General features: G+C 47.2%; 1 pseudogene; it reads right to left on the bottom strand.

Moving 5' to 3' along the window:
- Window positions 1-527: 527 nt before the first annotated feature.
- On the bottom strand, window positions 528-2116 carry LOC132226216 (pre-B-cell leukemia transcription factor 2-like; annotated as a pseudogene).
- Window positions 2117-4731: the final 2615 nt, after the last annotated feature.

Here is a 4731-nt window from a genome sequence, read left to right as displayed (position 1 = left end):
TCTTCTCTACTTACTTCCACTGTTTTAATATCTATCTACCTGCCTAAATTATTCACTATCATTAATCTGTTTTCTTCTCTGACTCTTACTTTTAAAATCTGTCCCCAGTACACAATTATACTTGATTTTCATTATAGCTCCTACAGTTCACTCATACATCCTCTCTCCTTCTTTAACTCTGCTGTCTACTGACTCCTTTATAAAGTTTTTCCCTCCCTCCTTCCTCTTTTTTTTTTTTTCACTGAGCAATTCTATTGGTTTGAGATGAGCTGCATATGAGATAATAAAGCCGTCTGGAGTGGGAGGGGTGGGAAGGGTGGGAGGGGTGGGAGGCACAGGGAGTGTGTCCCCATTTTTGGCATCTCTGGTAGATAGGGCAAGGCTGGCATCTCCACAGATCCCAGAGCAGATAAGGGGTGGGGGAGAGAGAATGGGTGAAACCAGAGAGAGAGAGAGAGAATAGTCATATGTGTGTCTGAGAGAGAGACAATGTATATGTGTCTATAGAGAAACAATAGTTGTGTATCTATATATGAGAGAAAGAAACATAATAGTTGTGTATGTGTCTATGAGAGAGAGAGAGAGGATCTGAAAGATAGACTTCTGGGTGTGTTTCTGTGTAAGAAATGGGGAAAGAAAAAGATTGAAAAGAAGGGAAAAAAGAGGAGGCAGACCCCACCTTCCCCTTAGGGGACCCCCTTCGCCTTGCCATGTAGTCAGCAACCCCAGAACTGAGTCAGCTAGTGTAGGGCGACCCCATTTGCCCTTCTCCATCTTGTGCTTCTCCTGTGTCTGGGGCTTGTCCTCTGGATGCCTTTGTCCTCTCATCCAGTCACCTCTGAGCCCCCACCCTTTGGCCTGATGGGTGAGAGCAGTGGGAAGTGTCAGAATGAGCGCTCCCTGGTCCTTCTGTTGGGGACGTCATTGAGGACGGAGTCACAGCCTCCTTTCAGCGCCGTTTGCCCTCATTTCCCGAGGGCTGTCCATCTGGCCTCTACGAGGTTATCTCCGTAGCCGCTGGGCCCATTGAGTGTTAGAGTGATTCCACCTGGGAAGCAGGGCATCTCCAGAAACATGTCTCCAGACCCTGAAAGATTGAAAGAGCCGCCAGAGCCTGCGGAGGAAGGGGGTGTCGGAGGAAGGGGGTGTCGGGGAGCTGGTGCGGCTGTGCCCACCCCCCCACCCCCCACCCCCCGTGACAGACACGGCGGTCTTGACAGCATAGATGTTTGCCTCCTCTTGAAACTTTCCGCTATTTTTCTTATAGCGAATCCGCTTGTTGCCAAACCAGTTGGAGCCCTGAGAGACGGTGATGCACGCTTCTTGGCGAGCTGCTCCTTAGCCTCCTCACTGGGATACGGGTTGCTCAGGTGGGAATAGAAATACTCATGTAGGACCTCGGTGGCCTGTTTGCTGAAGTTCCGGCGTTGCCATCTGGCATCCAGGAACCGGGAGCGCAGGGTCATGACGGCCTCGCAGGTGTTCTGCCCGAGCTGCATCGGGGTGGCCTGAACTTGCGGTGTATGATGCTCCCACCCGCCCTGTCTCCTTGGGTGCCACGGGCCTCGTGCGGCTCTGCTCCCTCAGCAGATTCATGACGTGGTTCCTGGACTTGTTACATGCCTGCTCATACTTCTCCAGCTCTGAGTGGCAGATATAGCGGATCTGGGCGAGTGTTCCATGGAGTTGTCAGGGGACACGCCGCCCCCAGAAGCTGCCCCCACCTTTCTGAGGCCCAGCCACACCTTAGCCAGAAGCATGTTGTCCAAGCGCATAAGCTGGGGGTCCACCGGCTCCTCCTCCTGGAGCTTCGGGTGCCGAGGCCGGTCTTCTCCTTGATTTCACACAGGCCACTGAAGAGAGCTGGCTTCATTCGGTGGCAGTTTAGGGCGTGTTTCTTGGCCTGGGCCTCGTCCAGGCTCTGGTCCCTGATGGTCATTATCTGCTGCAGAATGGCCCCAATGTCATGCTTCCCTCGGCCTCCTGGGACAACGCCTGCTCCCTCCCCCCCATCCACACCAGGAGGCTCGCCAGGGCCCCCAGGCTCCCCACCCACCAGCCCCAGATCCCCCCGGCCCCCACCTGGAGGGGGCGACCTCAGCAGCCGCTCATCCATAGTGTGTGTGTGGGGGGGGGGAGGTGCCCCTGAGGCCCCTGCCTATTCCACCCCTCCCCCACCTGGTTACTTCCCCCCAGACTTGCTAGGCTGCTGGTCCCTCTGCCCCGACCCCCGCCAATCTCCTGGCTCCCCCAAGGGTTCACCCTGACTCTTAAGGGAGACCTGGGGTACAGACTGGGCCCCCAACAAGAACCCTGGCCCTGGCAGGGGAGAAAATGGAGCCAGAGAGAGAGGATGCCCAGGCAGGGGTGGGTGTGTGTGTGTGGGGGGGGGGGGGTGAGCAAGAGGGAGGAGCCTTCCTTCCCTCTTAAAGCTTCCCTTGGGTGGAGGGCGTTAACCCCCAGCCCAGGGCTCATCCCCAGCCAGGTGTTTGCTGCCCCCCCCCCCCCTTCCCCCGGCCTCCCCACCGCCATCGGGCTCCCATTCCCTACCTGGGATGCCCAGCCCAGTGAGGGTGGCCAAGGCCAGCGCAGCCTGGGCACTGCTGCCGCAAAGCAGGAGCACCTCCCTCCGGAAAGCCTCCACCGTCCATCCCTCCATCCAGGGACCCGCCGACGGTCCACACCGGGTGCCTGGACAGTGCGTCCTGCCCCTCGTGAGCTTTGCAGCTGCCTGAGCAGAGGGCAGGGACGCAGCCTGGCTGATCTGGTTGTGACTTACCGGCGTAACAGATAATTAGCATATTCCCCTCTTACTATATAGGATGACCTATGGCTGTTTTTGTGCTATGATGGTAAAATTGAGTAGTTGTAACAGAAACCACATGGAGGGCAAAGCCCAGAGTACTTACTACCTGGACTTTTACAGAAAACTCCTGGTTTACATCATATGTGGCAAAACCCGCTTAGCTTCTCAGCTCAGGAAATACAAAACTCCTCAGACTGTCATATGCTCACTCTAGATCAAGGATTAAAAAGATATAAAAATAAAATGAAACATCCTTATTTTTAATCAAATAATATATTATTAGAAAACTAACATACATTATAAGTATATATTTCCTGCCATCTCCCTCCCCTCTGACAGCTGTCAGTCTATAATCTATCTATGAGTCTGTTTCTATTTTGTTTGTTAGTTTACTTTGCTCATTAGATTACACATATGAGTGAAATATTTTGGTATTTGTCTTTCTCTGACTGGCTTATTTCACTTAGCATAATGCTCTTCAGGTCCATCCATGCTATAGCAAAGGGTAAGATTTACTTCTTTTTTATGGCTGAGTAGTATTCCTAAAAGGTGATGAGATTAATAATAATAATAATAATAAAACTCATAGAAATGGACGACAGTATGGTGGGGGGAGGGATGGATAGATAAATGGTGAGGGAAGAAGACTTGACTTTGGATGGTGAACACACAATATAATATACTTGTACACCTGAAACCTATATAATTGTATTAACCAGTATCACCCAAATAAGTTCAATAAAAATTAAATTTTAAAAATATGTTATTTTTCACATAATAGTAATAAATGAGCATTTGCTGAACTTACCTAACTTCTAACTTCTTGTTGTCAAACATTTTAAGAATTAGAAAAAAATGCCGAGACCGGTTTGGCTCAGTGGATAGAGCGTCGGCCTGCGGACTGAAGGGTCCCAGGTTCGATTCCGGTCAATGGCATGTACCTGGGTTGCGGGCACATCCCCAGTGGGAGATGTGCAGGAGGCAGCTGATCGATGTTTCTCTCTCATCGATGTTTCTAACTTTCTATCTCTCTCCCTTCCTCTCTGTGAAAAATCAATAAAATATATTTTTTTAAAAAAAAGAATTAGAAAAATGTATGCCATTCTCCCAGCTCTATGGTAGTTATCTTTTTGGTGAAATGATTACTTTTACCCTTGTATTATTAACATAACAGGAAAAAAAATTAGATTGTATAAACTTTACTTTGTGCTAGCAGCTATACTGGGCTTTTTTCCCCTGCATTATTATATTAAACCTCATAAAAGCATTTTTCTAAGTTATTTAAATTTTAGAGATCCCAGTTTCTTCTTTTGTAAAATGTGGATAAAAATATTATCTACCTCATAGGGCTATTTTGAGGATTAAAGAAATTAATACATATATGATACTTAGAAGGCCTGTATCATATGTTAAACCCCAAAAGGACCCTGCCAAAGTCAGAGTCAATAAAACTGAATTTATTAAAAATAGTGCAAGAAAGGGGAATATCCCTCTATGATCTCAAAAGGGGAAGTCAGAAGACAAAAACGGGGGATATTATTCTAGAGTCTCAAAAGACGAAGTCAGGAGAAAAAAAATACATATGACATATATAAAATATATATATAATACCATATATATGTATATGTGTGTATACCTATGTGAGTGTATATGTGTGTATATGTATGTACTCATATATATGTTTATATATATATAAACATATATATGTATACATATATGTGTGTGTGTGTGTGTGTGTGTGTATATATATATATATATATATATATATATATATATATATATAGTATTAGAATCTGAACTTATAATAGATTTTGGGAGGAATTTTGCAAAGCAAGTGACTGACTGGAATTGAGCAGATTATGACATGAGAGTTATGAATTACTGGGCACAGTGAGGCAAAAGGGCTTGGTGCAAGTACTGATGTA

Source organism: Myotis daubentonii, chromosome 2 (assembly GCF_963259705.1).
Source record: "Myotis daubentonii chromosome 2, mMyoDau2.1, whole genome shotgun sequence".
NCBI lineage: Eukaryota > Metazoa > Chordata > Mammalia > Chiroptera > Vespertilionidae > Myotis > Myotis daubentonii.
Note: the sequence above shows the minus strand (reverse complement) of the source record. Positions and strands in the feature narration are given on the sequence as shown.